Here is a 19,363-nt window from a genome sequence, read left to right on the forward strand (position 1 = left end):
TATAATAATGAAAAAAGACTCTTATCGTCATATATATTCAATAAGAAGAAACGTCCTTCGTCATATATACAAAAAACCAGCAGAGTTTTTTAGTCGTTTATCCAACAACGAGAAGAGATTTCTTCGTTCAACCCATAAGGAAAAAAATCTACTTTGGTCCAACGATTTTTATAACATCTTCATCAGGATTTAGTTAATAGGTAAATCCTCCATGGGATACCCTTCCGCTACGGAGGCAACGAAAGCTTTATGCTAACTTCTGCCGCCTAAAACCCCACGATCTTCTTCGACGCCTTTTGTTTAAACTACGGAACGCATTAGGATACAACCGCAGTTTCAACAGCGGTGAGCTTATACCTCAACTCTAGAATTAAGCTGCAGTCCGCCACCCGTTATAATAATCGAAATCGAAAAAAAAAAAACACCTGAGATTTAGTTCGCGCGCAACTGCAAAGCCAGATCACACTTGAGTCACTCCGAATCCGTAGCCAAGGCTATGTTATGGGAGTTGGAGAAGGGCGCGGTATAACCCCCTCCAACGTCCAGGTCTCCGACTAAGGATGAGGAGCTCAGATGTTCTCTCTCTCTCTCTCTTTCTCCGCGGCCTCCTTCTGCAATAACATAATTTTTTCTCAGAAAATTATACTAACGCTCCATGATCACTGTAAAACTTCCTACATTAAGTTCCTTAAGATATAAATTAATAAAAATTATACCTGCTATAAACGCTTTACTACTACTGTTAACAGACGACGGATTTTGAGTAACGTCCAAAGTGCAATAGGATACTACCTTGACAAGTCACCACAACGAGTTGCTCATACGTTGCGTGATTGTAACCTTCGTGATATTTCCGCCCTATGTATAAATAACTGTACAATTAATACTAATATTAACATTCCGTATAAAACAGTCACGCGGCTTACTTCACATTTTATTTCATTTCGAATGAGAACCTTTCTCTACTTCTAAGGTTTTCTACTCTCAAATAATATGAACGATAAAAACAAGTGCACTACTTATTACGTGTTTACATCAAAATGTAAAAGACATGGGTCCAAGATTTTACATTACAAAACCAGTCTCTTGTCGTTTCTCTCAAAAAATATATATTTCATGTTTTAATTTAATAACTCTAGGTTAAATAAATAATGTTTAATATACATTTTAATAAAGCTTCAGTAAAACGTTATATTTCATCGTCGGCTTACGAGATACATTTCTAGAATTAATAATGTCTATTTTTCCGAGTCCGCCCCTGTGGTGCCGCTGGGCAAAATTACGGAACGCAACGTTAAGCTAAGAGATTATGGGCGTTTCGCGTGAATTGATTAAAAACTCCAAGACGTGATTAATATGTCTTAACTGGAATTTACGGTTAGTGTCAAGTGGTGATTTGGATCTATTTGGTTGTGGGTTCAAAAGTCACAGGTATGTATTTACTTCCAATTTTAAATTAAAGCTACCAAAATATATAAAATAAAATGATTCAGTGTTACTTTATAAAAACTGTACATTTACATGTATGTTCCAACTGTTGATTCACTTGAGATTCACTCGTATAATGTTATATCATATAATAAAACTCAATCATAAAAACTCTTTTATTTAATTCAACAATTGCTTAGTTGCCAACCCATATATATTAATCAATCAACCAACAATATAATCTCGTAAAGAAACGTTAAGCTAGAGAGAGAGAATTGACTTACAATCCGTGTGCGTATTTTGTTCCTTATTGATAGCAAGAAAAATGAAAGTTAATGAGAGAGTGATCGAGGTAGCGTGTTTGAATATTTACAGACTTGTTATAATCGTGTATTATTTACAATTTTGACCCGAACGCAATGGCAGCGACTACGTCACTCTGATTGCGTCCGAATTCAAATCGAAATTCAAATTTGTGTTCAAACTCGCAAGTGTAATAACACTTAAAACTATTGTAGTCGTAGTAGCCAGTATTTCGAAGCGCTCTTACTTAAACTACTTTCTTTTTGTACTTTCAATGAATTAGATAATTTTAATCGGAAATCCAATTAAATAAGCGTTAGTCAAGAGTATTGTAGAAATTGAGTCGTTCGCAGAAACTTCGAATCTTCGAGAACAATGTTTCAGCTACACTTTCGACTTACGTATAAAAGTGCATTACGAAGTTCCACTTTGTTTGTATCGTCGTACAGTTTCATTATATTAACGAGACAAAGTTCAACCGCTCCTGTTGCCGCTTAATGAAGCGAATGCTGTGACACTGAAATAATTAAATGGCGCCGTGTACGCTTCGCCGCCATTTTGTTAAAATAAACAACGCTTCGCCGCCATTTTGTGAAAATTAAATGGTGCATTATTATATTGAAATTACCAAAGCTGAATTTGTATGGGTTAAATAAACGTTAATTACATTAAAAATGCTAAAAATCTCGCTAAATTTTAAAGGAATGTTTTGACTTAGAGGTGTTAACAAAAGATTGTTCAAAAACAGTTTGAATAGATTTTCGGTTCTTTCGTCAGATGATGAACTTAGTTAATTTTTTGTATAAATAACTATATCAAACATCATACCTTAAAATTATATAATAAATGAAGGGGGTTCCTTCATTTATTATAAAGAATCGAACGTCAATGCAAGATTGGTCACTGTGGCGATCTTTTTGGAAACCTACGCTCTGCAGTGAACGCTTTCAGCCAATAAAAGAATGAATGTATAAAGAGTCTTATGTTAACAAATATCGAATATCGACTACGTTCTAAACAAATATTCCAAGTTTTAACCATTATTAATATAAATATAGCTGTAAAAGTCCACCGCTGAACTTTTGGCCTCCTCCATATATTTCAAATAAGACCATTTTTTCCGGCCGCCTTTATTAGGAGCTTCTAGTATATCTGTCTCCCCCCTGGTCCTAGGTCCACAAGGACATTATTTTGTTAATAAGTTTTTACTTAATAATTTCAATTTAAGACTCATTTTTTGTCCTCCTTCTTTGACACTTTTCTTTTATTCGTCACATAATATATCATTCTTTCCATAATTTATTTTCCATCCTTACATCGCCTTCCTCAGTTCGCCATCTCCTCTAAAATACTACATTTTACATTTTTTTTTATTATTACAATATTTAATTTTGTTTACTTCTTCATTTCAGTTTTTACTTTATATTTTTCCTATTTTATTTAGTTCTATATTCCCCAGTCACAAAATTTGTACCCCAATAATACCGGTTCGAAACAGCATGCATCCAGCTTCTTTCGATAACCTTCAGGAATCGGCTATCCAAATGGTGGGTGGGACCTTACCGATCTGTAGTCTCCTCTCCAGAACTTTTAAGCACGGCTATGTGGCCTGTCGCCCCCTGCCACTTCATCGTGCCAACCTGATGGACTATGTCAGCTACTTCATTGACCTACTGACCTTCTCATTTCTGATTAGATCTCATAGAGTAATTCCCAGCATAGCTCCTTATCATGGCTCATTCACTCATCCTAGCTCTGTCCAGTTCTCTGAGTACCTGCACAGGTTCAAACTCAAGAAGGACCCCTCGTGCTTCTGTGAACCGGGCGTGGGCAGACCTTGGTCTACCATCCGGCGTTCGGAAGACTGCGCACAGATTCCGAATGCCGGATGGGCAAAAAGATAGAGGAAAGGAATATCTCGGCCATCATGCAAGAAGAAGGGGAGAAAGAATGCTTCCTCAGCTACTGCAGGAAGGTGGTGATAAATGCCATAAGTAAAAATAAAACACTATAGTTTCAAATAGACTTGAATATGAATAAAAAAGTAAAGCAAACGCTAAAATAAAGAAAGAAAATAAATAAAGTAGTACCAAAAACAGTGCAATAAACAGTATAATATAATATGATAATTATAAAGAAAATATGTGTTAAATGTATGAACGACAAAAGTATTTTTGCAAAAAAATGTAAAATGTGATATAAATAAAATTGTAAGGAAACCTAGAATGTAGCGGTTGAAGATAAATGTATGGCTAATGAAATGAAAGAGAAAGACTGGGAAAATTGTAGAACGAAAGAAGCAGTACGACAGATAATATGATACATGAAAGAGGAGAATGATAATAATAAAAATAATATGAATAAATTAATAGAAATAAAAAGTTCCTGTCCCGCACTAGATAGGGGAACGAGAGGTCCTCAATAGCGGGAACCATAAAATAAACTAGTGTGTGGCCTACTCACGGCTTATCCACCGGCTCGTGGTCGCTACTCGAGAACCTTTCAGGCTCAACGGCCAACGGTAGCACATTGGTTGTTAAGTGAGCTTGGCAGGTCATATTTATTATATTATCGATTTACTTTTAATAACAAAATAGTTTATTTAAAAAACAATTTTAAAGAATAATAAATTATAGATGACAATTCAAAAATATGGTCAAACATAAACTGGTATAACAAGCGAAAAATTCAAATTACATCACAAGCCATTATATGACAATTCAACTAATAACGACATGCAATTCATCCTCGTAATAAATTACGTTAATTCCGACATTCCTCTGCATTTTATATGACGTACATGTAATCCCGTTGTGCAGTTATCGTGCATATAAAATATGACAACAATATCCCATTAATTACAGTAATGTATATACAAACATAGGAATTTATTAATGGTCATCCGACTCACATCCCTACTCTATATTGCCATCCTCAGATTGTACACCAGTGTCTGTGCTGTCGTTTCCAAGTTTGTCTCATGGATGAATCTTGCGAAGAAGTCTCATTTGTATAATTCAAGCACGAGTTCGTGTAACATGATATTGCTACCATCGCATGATTGACCTATGTGAATTTTATATTGTGTACTCTCTTGATGGTTGCTAATAAATAATTAATTAAATATAGGCAGACTTACTGCTACCAATATTAACTACTAGTCGACCTTGAGTGGTATTAGTGTAAGTTAATTAACAAAATTTAATGGTATAATATATTTTGAATGTTGTTCAAGTTAAGTTTAAGATTTAATCTCAATCTCGCAGTGGATGTAATAAATTTAGACCTACACAATTAACATCAATAATATATTAAAATTATTAAAACAATATGTAACTTAAGCACGTTTTAAGTTATTCGATTAAAAGGAAAAACTTAAGTTCGTCTTCAAAAAGTTAACAAAACCACAACATGTTTTCGACCTTCCTTTATTTAATTTAAATACTATATTAAATAAATCTTCTTAAAGCATTTAAGACTTTTTAGTTGCTCGAGATGTTTGATTTGTTTTTTTTTAATCTGTACCACAAAGGCACATAATTTAAATAATATTCTTTTTTATTTGCTCGGTTTTTGTAAGTTGGTTTTTGACTCGTTTACATGAAATAAATTTCTGGCATTTCTGGCCGGCTCTTCTCTATATAATTAAGTCAACTTTATCAATTTCTTTTTACTTAAGTAAACATGTACGAATTTTTATAATACATTGAAATGTGAAATAAAACACGGTTATATTCTCGCATACCGTGATGAATGTGTCTGGAGACATACAGTCGGGGCCGGTTTATCTTTTCTCTTGAATAGTCGCTTCGCTGAACAATTTTCAACATTTTTATACGAACTGAAAGTATTTACATATTATAACTACGTTAAAATGTATATAAAAGAAAACTCAATTCGTAACATCGTGTTTCTTTTTATAACAGTTTCTTTTCGGAGACTCTTTTAATAACTTATTAGAAATGCTAAAACAATTCTGTAGAAAGTTCCAGAATTTTCTTACTTTTTAGGTTACGTACTGGATTTATTTTAACAAAACTGAAACCCTTAAACATTTCTTCTTTGGATCTTAAAAGAGATAAAATCGCTTGATTCGTCGTTTCACGCTATAGACCTCATCTGCAGGACATGGGCCTCCTCTAGAAATATATATGGTCTGATATACCATAATCAATCGTATGTGCTGCCGTACGGCCATGGACGCTCATCAAATTAGTCCTGACGGAAGAACAGCGCTGTCGCAGTGTTTTGTTTAACGCTTAGCAGCATCTGCTGAGTCAGAGCCATTCTCGTTGTCACGGTATTGCTAATTGTTAAAATCTGATATGTACTAGTTTAATTCGTTACTGTAACATGAACCATTGTTATAAGACTCAAAACTATTATGTTGATCAAATAAAGATGTTTATTATTATTAGACTTAAAAAGGCAATATATTTATAAATACATATACAAAAGCTTCTGTGCTATAAATCTATGGCATATCCAAAGAGCAATCATAGATATAAAATGTTAACCACCATTGCTACTATCTAGAAACTTAATATAACTTGTATTCAAGCATAAAACGAGAGAGTTGAAGCTGCATCGGTTTCCCTGGGGTGAATGCGAGAACGAATTATAAACAAGATAAGTTATTCGGTTGTTCAAAATTTGTATATTCTTTAAACATAATTTTTATCTCCGTCTCTTTAAAAAGAATATTTTAAAACTTGTCTAGTTTAATAATCCTTTTTAAAAACGTAAAACATGTTTTAACAACTATTTCGTCTTCATATAAAATAATTTAAATTTCGCTTTCGTAAACGTATGAGACAAAAACGAAAGTAATTAAAATGGGGATATGGCGCGCAGTACTAACGGCCGTTGGAGTCTTAAGCTTCTGAGGTGAAAATCATCGGAAGACGCTGGAACCAAGTCATTTTCATCTGGACTTATTGAAAACCTAAACGTGCTACAGCTAAAATGATAATGATGAATTTAAATTGCGTTTTCACTGAAGAATCAACAAGACGTACCTCCGAAGTATGTTTTATTAATGCAAAAAAATTGTAATTGAATTAACTCGTGGCTTATTTAACTATAGTTTTAAGCCATTCTTATGCTTATATTAAACGAATAACGTGACATTGAAATAATGGGCCGACGCTTCGCTTCTGGCGCCGCCATTTTATTGTTTCTGGTTACACGTTGACGTTGATTAATTACCCTTTCTTTGATGAACGTGCAGTTATAATGATGTCTTGTTTTAACCCATGAGTTTCATATCGATCAATTCCAACGCACCCTTTTACAAAATTGTTAATTACACCAATTTTTTTGATATGAGAAGAAATTTTTATATGACGACTCAGGTATTTCAAACTGCCCATCGCTATTATCGCAAAAATGCTTGCGTCAAACATTGACAGTTATTAGATAAGTAAGAAAAGGACCAATATTTAGCCACATCCGCACATGTAGTGGTAGTCGTGCAACAAAGTGCACCAACCCGCCAGCCCGCTGGTAAATGCGTATGCGGCAAACAATGGGAATCACACAACTGCCACCAAATTTCACCGAGCAAGGTTTGTCTTAAAGAGCCTTTTAGCCTGATTCCGGATGGTGAGCGGAAATTTACACCCATATCCTTCGCCCTATTTTCACACGACTCAGTTATGATTCGGCACTCCAGTTTATACCAATTTTCAACATCGCGAAACTCAGTATCAGACAGCTCAGTATAAATTTTGTAAAACCATCTTTAAACCAACTCTATGACATCGAATTTTGAATACTAGTACCATGATAAGAAGCATTAACTTATCGCATTTTCGTGTGGTCAAATCGCGTGTTTAGCATTTCTTCCTTTATGCTGGCAAACTAAGATTTTGTTGTTTGATTAGCGCTTATTAATTTAAATTAGTTGCGTAAGGGAGCAACGCAATAAAATCGATTGTCAAGGTTAACATCTTCGAGAGATGCAGAGGTTTTTTCACCTACTCTTATCCTATAAATCTACCATCCTGAGACAATATGCACCAAGCAACCTAGTAGTTACAAATTAAAATCTGAACTTGAAATCAGACTGTGAAATTTCTATTTCCTTTCAAAACAGTGAACGGACTGATATATACCGAGTCAATTTATTTTACCACTATTGTCAGAGAGTCGCTAATATAGAATTTATAGAAATAATAACTAATGTTTTATTTATATAGAGTAGTTATATTCTATAGTAATTAACGCAGGGTAAAATCCAAGGAGAATAAAAACCACTCAGACAATTGAGGCTTAAAAACCGTAACACTCTTCAAGATGAGCAATAGAAAGTAAGAGACAGAAGGTATAATGATATAAAACCAGTATACCGCGTTTTATGTATTCACGCAGCCAGAAGCGGGAGGAAGGTATCGGTCACTTCGTTCCATTACTCCGTCGACAACATTCTTTTTTCTTCGACTCTTATCTCGCTGTTCCTAAAGCAAGGTACAGCAGTTTCGGTATCACTAAAGCTATAATAACTAATCAAGTATAAAATAGTACAATGATGAAAGAAAAAGTGGTAGTTTTTTGAAAACCTCTTGTATATATTGATTCTCTTGTGAATTTCACACAACGATTATTTCTACGATCGCCCATTAGTTACTTGTAAAAACATATAAAAAATGACTAGCTATATAGCTAAATAGCTATATAGCACATATACATATGTCAAGCTGCTACTGTTAAGCTGTAATTCTCATGGAACGTTAATGTGGCAATCAATACGTCATATGCATATGTTGACCAACAGAATGTTATAATTCACTGATAACATTAGCAATAGGAAGACATTATGCTACTTGAGAGCTATTAAAGCTACCGTATTAAGATAAATACACAACAATATCTATATAGATATAGATCATAATGAATACATCTGTGATCAAATATATAAAAAATGGCCGCGTCTTGGGAGAGAGACATATGTCATATGTATATATATATTTTATTTCGTGTACCAGAGTTTGTATTTGGTAACTTTTTGACTGCAGTTTTTCCATAAAACTTTAACAAAAAAAATTAAATTTTATTTTGAAAAATTGTTTTTTAATTTCCTTACATATTCTTAACGACTAAACATACTATTTTTTATGAAACGAAACTGAAAAAGATATATAATATTTGAAGTATTGAAGAATCAAAGCGCACTCAAAAATAAGCTAATGTAATTGAAATTGTTAATAAATATAGCGTGAGGTATAACAGCAGTAGCTTTCTATAACTTGATAATGTCTGGACCGAGCTGCGAATTTAGCATTGGTAGGATCATTTAAAATTAGCTAACGTTAGACAGAGAAGGCTATCTAAGAAACTTTCCTAAAACCTACCGTCCTACCGTGTTTAAACCTACCACGCAGGTCATCAAACCCTTGAATACGATGGATCCGACAAACGCACAGTGTGTGAAATGCTTTCTCTTACGATGACATATAATATTCACACTAAATTATGTTTTATTTATGTAATGGCTTCCCAAGTCCCCAGCACTTCCTATAATGGTTTCCCAAGTCCTACTTTATTCCACTTCCTAATTTGAAAACCTTTGGGAACTTTATATTTATACCATTTCTTCATTTTAATTGAAATGCATTCTTCAATAAAATAATATTTATGATAATAGTAACTTTAATTAATAGCGACAGGTTTACATTAGGATTATAGTACTTGTAAAGAAATTTTATATTTGTAAATCAATTAATGAATATATATTTCGATATTTTAAATTATTGAAAAATAAACAAGGTTTATTGTTGCAAATTCTTATAATACTTTGACATTGTTAATCCATTGCAATCCAATTGTGTTGTGCAAATATTAACAATTTTATTACGTACATGGAGACGCCCAATCCGGTACAATAATAGTATGTACAGGCCCAAGCTGGGACTCCCTCGGGAGCGCACGATCTTCGATACTTTAAAAGAGGTCCCCTGCGCCCCGCTACCTCAAGCCCATAGAGTCTTCAAATGCTATTTGGACAACAGTGACAGTCCCGTCCAAAACATATATATAAATTGATAAATAATATAGATATATCGATTCTGTAACACTCATTGCAAAACCTTACTTCACGCTGAATAGTAAATTTGCAATAATATGAAGAGAATTTGCTATGCAAGATATATGGTTCCATCGCCCTCTCCGCTTCAAGCGTGGAAGCGACGTCAATAACAATTATTTTTTAGATATTTTATAAGTTAGTTAAGTAAATAAACTTTTAATACATACACGTAGATCTTTATGTATTATTTTAAAACTACCTAACGACTATTTAAATTCGGAACTACTTCACCGTGTCTGCTATTATTTAATATCAAAATAACAATGACTGTAATTAACCCGCACTGAAGTTGATAGCGAAACGTATAAGGGAGAGCATCGTCACAATCAACGACAAAGTTGTGGCGTTTCGTAATTAACAACTCGAGTTTCAACCGCACTCTAGTTTCAATATAATGACGCGAATGTCTTGTCAGAATAAGATACCGGTAGAGTTTTGCTGCCATTTTGTTGTCGCTGTCTTTCTTAAATTACAAGAAATTGTAGGTAGTTTATAATAAACAAAAAATCACGTTCATTTTTATATACATATCTATGACTCTTCATTTATTAATTTTATTTTACATTATTGATAATTTTTCGTAAGCATTTGTGTATGGTAAAAAAATATTGGCAGAATAGTTCAATTTGTCAAATAAGTTGATTAAAATGATCCTTTATAATTTTTATTAAAGCTATTAAGGCGGTCAAAGAAAAACAAATTCGGTCGTTTTTCCTTTTGTCATCACTTTAAAACCAGTTGCTGGAAAAAATCATTGACTTGGCTTAATATTTATAAACTATAATATGGTCGGTAAATATGTTTTTTTAATAAATTTTATTATAACGTCTTCTTTCACCTCAAATTAAAACTCTAAGGGCTCCAATTATCTTCAAATCTAAGAGACGACAAAATCGATTGTTTTTTTGTACCACTTTGTAAAAAAAATCATTAAAACGGAAGACCAATTCACTTCCAGACTGTATTTACTTAAGTCTTAGTATGTACTTCAATAAAAGTACTGCATTTAGTTAAGTTACCTTTGCCATTCACAAATAAAACAACTGTAATAATATAAAATATATATTATTACAGACCTCACACTATAAAAAGAGACTTTTGAGTGATATTGTTAATAATTATTTAAAATTTTCAATAGGATTCCTATAAATTTTAAATTGTCAGTCTTATCTATTCATAACACGTTTTGTATTTACATTTCAACTGAAATTTTACCTGAATATATACGAACTGAATGAAAATGTTGCAAAAGAACTCGCAAGGTGACTGTTAAATCCAGATAAAAGTTTCTGAACGCGAATTCCTTTCTCAGGTTGGAAAACCGTGTATTTTTACCGAGGTTTACATCGACTTTTTTCTTTCAAATATCTGACATGTTTACATAATTTTTACATCGTGTACCAGCACAGATGATACTTTTTTGTGAGATATGCGTTTATTCAAAAAAAAATTTAAAAAATTGTGTTTCGCCTATACTTGAGTATGGTGCAGCAGAAGTGGTATTGGGCAGAGCACATAATGGTATCATATACCTTTGAAAAATGTGGCGTTGAAGATGAATGTTGCAAATATCGTGGGCGTACTGATTCTTCGAATACTGATATCAAACAAGGCCTCTTAGAAATTGTTTAGTATTAAATATTTAAATATTTGGCCTCGTTATATCAGAGTAAGACTTCGCTATATAGAGACTTATTAGGAGTAGAATGATTGGTTCAATATATAAAGGTCGTCTTACGATGGAAGAAACAGAGGCCCTTCATGGAATTGACACTAAAACCTGCATAATGCCCGGAGAGGAAAAAATGATTTGAAAGAGAGAAGACGGTCAACGATCAGAGAAAGAAGATGTTCAAAAAATTTCTCGTCTTTTATATAAATATTTAAGAAGTTACTATGCACACAAACCAAAAGCAGACGTGCTGGTGGTAACAAATCTTTGCATTTTCAAAAAGATATACGACACTGCTTTGTATAATATATTATATAAGTTTATTAGAGGCATTTAATTACAACGTATAGTAAAAGTAATTGAAAATAGTTACATGGGAAGAATAATTGTTAATTAATGTTGAAATTAATCTCATTAATGAGCCGAAATTGACATACGATACCGTTGGTTTATTTGTATTAGGGGGACCGGAAAGTAATGTCGTTTCTGTCGGCATATTTTACAGAAAAACCGTTTGATTTTTACTGCACCGGCATTGAAAAGTGAATATATTGTTAATAAGAAATAAAAACTGTTAAAAATGTAGACGTGTGAATTTAACTTAAGAAAGCGACATTACTTCCAGTCCCCGGACCCTAATATTATTTTATGTTTCTTAACACAGAATTATTTACTTAAATTACATATAGTACATTTGTTTTAGATAATTTTTTAATTTCTCACTGAATTTTAATCATTATGAATTTCATTTCAATCACATAACATCTACTGGTAGACGAAAGCTGGTCTCAAAAAATTTCAAATAGACCACTAGTTACTGCTATTCGATGAACGTGGCCGGCGTACGGCGTCTTCTACGTTCCTTTGAAAGAAGTTTAATACCACGCTTGACTTTAAGACCCCAGCGACCATCTGTATTTAACTTCTAACATAAAGTTTAAGCATTCTTGCATAGTAATTACGAAACAACGTAGGCAAAAAAATATTAAAATTGAGTTTGTACAACGTATTGAACTTTATTTATTTACTTTCAATATTTTACATTGAATTTTCTGCAGTTTTTTACATATGCACATCTTTAAGCCCGTTATATCTCTCATGATGAATGCGAAGAATAAGACACCGAAATGAAACTTATCACTAAGTAATCAAGCGGAAAATTTAATAAATGTTTTTTAAACTGATAACCAATACCGTTCAATAAAGTTTATTTTCTTCTCATCCGCCACTAACACCGACACATTCCGAGCAAAGCGTTAAGAGTTTTAATTACTTCTTCGCAATCCCTTCCGAATAGACAAACAAAAACAAAAAGAAACAAGCGGAATTTAAGTCGTTTATAGGTTACTAAGGTTTAAAGGGGTTAATAAAATATATTGCTCATTTTATGTCAATTAATGTTTGGTACATCTTATATAAAAATTAATGGTTAGAAAAAAAAAATATAATGAAAATGTAGTAAGAAAAAGCTTTTTCAAAATTCGAATACGATTCAAATATACGAGGTACGTAATTATTAAATATTATTTTATTATCTATTTCTGTAGATTTAGCACTGCCAGAAGTTATTGCCCCTCACATTCCAAAAGAAAAATAAATTATTGTAACGTATTTCTGAACGATCACTTTTTACATGTTGATTTAACTTTAGTTTTAATTTCATTTTGTTGTTGTAATCAGCGCTTACATTAGCTTACGTTATAAAGTAAATAAATTAAACTTAATTTATAATTTCACAATTTCCTCCGTTACATTAACTTATTTCGTCATATTACAATAAATAACTTAGAACCACTAATACTGCGGAGTGGTTTTTTAGATTGGAAATAAATACTCTTTACAAATTTCAATATACTTTTTTGTACACGCTAGGATACATTTAAATAATTTCAAAATAATACACAAAATGTACAAAAGGCTGTCTTATCACACAAGGCAATCTCTTTCAGACAACCATAGTATGAAGGTAAAAGTATATATAATGGGTAGTTAACGTGTACAAAACATACATACATAAAACTTTTAAACCTATAACTAATCAGCCTGTATAAAAATGTTTAATACGAGTACATTGTCAATCGTATTCTTATTAATAATGCATGCTGGTTCAAGATAGGTTTAATTTAATGAAATAACTTGGAAGATATTTGAAGTTATCGATAATTCCCGCAAACTGCAATATACCGTGTGATCTTATCTATTGATCTTCCTTTGTACCCGTCTCTATCAGTGACTGCAGTGATTGCATATGTGGGCGATCAGAAATGAACAAATGAAGTTGTGAACCAATGAATAATATTCTGTGATATGGATGGGTGCAGTACCGGCGCATAGATTTAAACTCCATACAGAGATGAGCCAGGAGGTTGATTGATATCGACGCTTTGGTGAGCACTAAACTTCAAAGCTTGGAGCATCGGAAAAAAATTGTCAGTTTTTCGGTATTCTACAAGAGTGCATTTTGAAGAATATACAGCGGAGTTACAGCAAATAATTCCCCCATCTCCTTTCTTCCATGGGACAAGAAGACACACGTATTCACGACATCCGTACACGGTTGAAATTCCTTCCACCAATACTAAGCCTTTCGCTGGCGAATAAAAAAAGCACAGAGAAAAAAACAGGATAAGTAATAAAATAAAGAATAAAATGAATGTACCTAGCCACCTAAGAGTAATAAGATGATGGAAGGAAGGCGATGAAAGCAAGAAGAAATGAAAGAACAAAAAAAATATAAGATATTGTGAAGGATAAAAGGTAAGAACAAAAGAAATTGAGATGTATGAAAGTGAGTGAAGAATAAAGATAAAATAATTGAAAAACTCATTTTGTAAAGTCCCTAATCCCAACAAATTAGAGGTATGAGAGGCCCCCAATAGCGGGGGCCATAAAAAAAGCCTTTCGCTGATACTTTTATAGTGTGAATAACCGGGAAATGGGACAACCTACCGACGTCATTTTTTTCAGGCAAATATAACTAAGAAGTCTTCAACACAACAGTGAAAAGGTACCTTCTAGGCATGCATATACCATTGTAGACCTCGTCATCGCTTAAGGTCAGTCGAGACAGAGGTCAAAAGCTTCACCAATAAAGATTAAATAATATTAACTAAAACATGTATTAAATAGTTTATATAGTCACAGCAGTGTAAGACGTCAGCCCACAAGATGAACATATGGCTTAAGGTCGTTTAAAGACCGAAAGCAGAGCGCTGGAAGGAATTTAATGGCCTTTATTAAAATTAATGGGGGAGCTCTGTGTCCTGTAGTGGGCGTCCTATGGCTGAAAGAATTATTTTTATGGCCCCCGTTATTGGAGATCTCACGTAGACTCCTATCTGGTTTTGGACAGAAGTTTACATTTTTAATATCATTCCACCATCATTCATATTACAATTCTCTAACATATATCGCAGTTTATTGTTTAACTTTCATTAATACTATGCTGTTAATTTACTTATTTTTGCAACATTTTAAATTAATTATATTATTTCTATTTTTATGTGTATTTAATTATTATGTTCATATTTTGATTACCGCTTTTGTCACCAAAAAGAGCAAGAGAAAAAACATTTGGAAAGTTTAAAAAATTTAAGTATTAAAAAAGCGTTTTAAAATTCGAAACACTTTATATTAAAATGTGTTATTGTTTACCATTTATGTCTGCAGAATTTAAACTGTCAGAAGTTACTGGCCTGTCGTATCAATTTATATAGGTGATTGAAAATAGGTGTAAAAACTTAAAAGCTTACACCTATAACCAAAGTTTATTCTACAGTATAAAGCATGATTATTATATTGAAAATAACATCTAAAAACTTCAATGTCACAATTATAAGAAATCTATGTTTAATAATAAAACGAATTGAATATTGTAAGTTTTTTTCCTTGGATCGGGAAAGCTAATAGGTCTGAATATCGAACATTGAGTAATTAGAGTGACCTACATTCTGTAGCAAAATGAGACGTGCGGCGTTGGTTGATGTTTCTCAGCGGTAACATTCAATCCGTATGTCTACATTAAACCGCACATATTTTTTTTATATATATAATGATTAATACTGGTATTATTGTTACTAAATAATTAATGTTATTGCGTACATTATTTCCTTTTCAAAAAATAAAGTGAATAATGTCGATCGCCGACATTTCTCAGCAGATTAGTATTCCGAGCCAACGGTAGCTTGGTCGTCGTCGTGGTTTCAGCCAGTATACACCCGCTGACAGTCATTGGCCTCTCTCAAAGATATCTATGATATGCGCGGTTAGACGAAGGTTATCATGGGCCACTCCCTTCCATTAATCCGCCGATAGCGCTTACGACGTAGGCGCTTAAGTTTTTTTTCCTCGGCCCCCATTTCGATGCGCTTTCCCCGAGTTGCAAGAGTTTCTATAGGACTTTCTTTGAGCAGTCGTAGCCAAGTGACAAAGACTTATGATCGTGGGTCACCGGTTCGATTCTTGGCTTATAGTTTTACATAATTCATACTTCATGTATTAATTATATAGAATTGCCACTACTCACAAAAAAGTTTCTTAATAATTGACAACAACGTCTTCTTCCTACAATAATATCACACTGCGATCGCCAACCCGACTGCCAAACATAGCTATTATGGTATATTCCCCATAGATATCTTTAGTGCAAACCTTTTAGTGGGTGTCATTAAGTTGAAAAGAGGAAGAAACAAATTATAGTAAATAAGCAGAATCTTGTTGTCTTGTTGAATTTTAAAACTTTACATAGACATTAGACATTTCACACCACATACTAACAAAATGTATTTCTAAGAGCTACGAAGCCTTCTCATTAATATATATATGTATACGTATATGTATATGTATATGTATATGTATATGTATATGTATATGTATATGTATATGTATATGTATATGTATATGTATATGTATATGTATATGTATATGTATATGTTCACAAATAAAAAATGAATGACACGCATTCAGTATCATATTTCAGAATGTTGATTTTTCCATAACCGAAAACGCAAATTATCGAATAAAACGCAGGTTGGACCGTGTAGCTATTCACAACAGTCAAAGATGTTAGACTCGGTGATTTCGTTAGCTAAGGCTTCGGTCTTTTTGTCCCTATTGACCTCGATACTATACCGGAATAACTTACATCAAACTTAAGTGAATAAGTGAAGGTTTGTAGCTGTAGAGTTACAACATTTTTAATTAAGTCGACGAAAATCTTTATTTATTGCTAGCATAGTGTTTAACATTAAATAAAATGAAAATAATTTAGAATAAAACAAGTTATTTTCCATGGTACAGAGCGGCAGAGATACGGCAAACAGTGCGAATTACGCAACTACCACCGTTAAATCACTCAACACGTGTGTAACCCCTCCACGGGGCATCTTCAGGAGTTATGTTACACCGATTAGTGCCAAACACAGAGTCATGACTCTCCGCATGCGCGTTTATCAGCGGGCTGGTGGGCGATGCACTTTGTTGCACGACTACCACTGCATATGCGGAAGTGGCTAAATATTGGTCCTTTTCTTACCTGGGATGGACCGCAAAATAACGCCTGATTCCATTAAATATTTTTCATCTACAAAAAATCAACTAGTATAAATAAAAATATAACCAGAAGAAGAATATACTCGTAGAACACTGCAAGGCATAGACCTCACACAAGATCGCAACGACGACCGGTCTTGTGCTCCGCATTCATCGACATACCGAATGTGGGTCTACCCACCACACCTCTACCGGCACTTAGTTGAAATAAGTAAAAAAATGAATTAAAATTTGAAAGAATATAAAGGATACATCTAGGCACTCAGTATAAAATTGTATTTTACTGTTTCATTCTATAGATTAAATTTTAAATACTGCTCTATAGGTAAAATAATAATGATTACTCCTTAAGAGGGTCTTATTAACCTACCACAATATCGTTCGCGTTCATTTTATAAATCTGAACGTTTAATTGTATAAAGAATAGAACGAACCAAAGAAGGCTTGCTATTCTTGGGCAGTAAATAACCTCTCCCGAAGCGCTAAAGCGCCACGTTACAAAGCTAAATCGCTTTCAAAGCGCTGCAGATATATCTTTATGGGCATTTAAGGTTTGTCAATACGTTCAAGCTTTTAGTTTTATATATATAGCCGCCGCCTTAAAACGAGTCAGCTTAGACTGAGTTCCTTTCAAAATATACCTAGGAAATATATTTATACGATCGTATCTCAAAATTAAAATATCAATAGTTTTTCGTCTAATGTACACAGCCTAATGAACATATTTTGCGTGTGTTTTATAAACATTAAAATTTAAGAAAATCGATTTATTAATAAAATGTCTTGCCATGTGAAATATTAAGACTAAACGCCTGTCAAAATTATTATAGCAATTTTTTAAGAATGTTTTTTAAATATCATTTGAATTAAATATTGTTTTTACTGCTAAAGAAGATAGGACATCACAGAAAGATTTTTATTTACTAGAAAAGTGGATTGACAGCGACTATGGAGACGCAGCTCTGTGGTAGTCCGATCGGATCAGGACTGCCACAGATAGCGTAACAGTGCGCGACCCTGTTTTCGAAATTATCCGGTCCTCAGTAAGGGATACGATGCAAGGAGGAAAAACCATCATATCAGTCGATAGACGCACATTGCGAGGCATAAGTATCCCGCAAATATGGCTACAATCGCCAGTCCAACGACATAGTCTAGACTATTTAAGATTAGTCTTATAAAAATGCCCAAGGTCACACAGAGAAAAATAAAAAAGCTGTACTCGAAGACACGCTGCGAGATCGATTCATATATAAAGAGATAAACAGAAAAACCAAAGACACCGATGAAGAAGAATTGCTCGTCTGCCGTGACAATAGGCGGGGCATATCCCTTGTGCAACCGACAGTCGTTGGCGACGAAAGGTGTTTTCTTTAAATCTACTGCCATACATATATACAAGAGTATTTCGACGGTAAAATTATTGCCACCTCACCACATCGAAGATCCATTTCAGCATTTATTTACAAAATTTTATATTGTATGTAAATAAATGTAAGGCAAGTAACAAATAAATGTAACAATTTAATTTAGTAGATAAAATTGAATCGCTTTATTTCTTTTCGTCTTCCATCGAGACAATACAAATAAGAAGATTGCTAGAACAGAGGCGGATTGGGGAAAGCGATTTAAGTAATTCAAAAGCGTTTCTGCGCAAGTTTTCAAGCTTTGAATTCATTAAACGATTTGCAACTAGTTTGTCGTCTTTATTCTTTGTTTTATATTCAAATCGTGAAAGGAAATGTAATTTTTACTTTTGTTTATAAAGTATCTTTTTATTTGTGTGGTTTTAAAAAAGGACTTCAATTTTAAACGTATTGTCTATCTATTAATATGTATTATCTGTTAGTACTTTTTTATTACATTTACTCCTATGTAAATATACAGAGATCACTATATATGCAGCAAGTTACATATTTTATATCACGCACATTACAAAACAGAAAGGACCAAATAATACAATATTTCACATTCAATATACTGATGCGGGCCCGCAGACGCTGATCATGATGGTCCTAACGGAAGAACAACGCTGTCGCAGTGTTTTGATTAACGCTCGGCAGATATGCTGAGTCAGCGCCTTTTGTTGACACAGTGCTGCTAATTATATAAATCCAATATCTACTAGTTCACTTAATTACTCTGTTGTATGTACCTTCCATTAATGTAAGACTCATAACTATTATGTAAATAAAATAAGGAGAAAAAAAGAAATTATATGAAATTAATGCGAAATTATATATTTTTGGAAAGAACTATCATTATCATAGTTTTAGCAAACTATAAATTTTCAATAGGACCAGTTAGAAACGGCCTACAAACAG

The sequence above is a fragment of the Battus philenor genome, unplaced genomic scaffold (genome assembly GCF_028537555.1).
Source record: "Battus philenor isolate CCGP_79_NKW_IND1 unplaced genomic scaffold, ilBatPhil1.0.hap1 SCAF_24, whole genome shotgun sequence".
In the NCBI taxonomy this organism is placed as follows: domain Eukaryota; kingdom Metazoa; phylum Arthropoda; class Insecta; order Lepidoptera; family Papilionidae; genus Battus; species Battus philenor.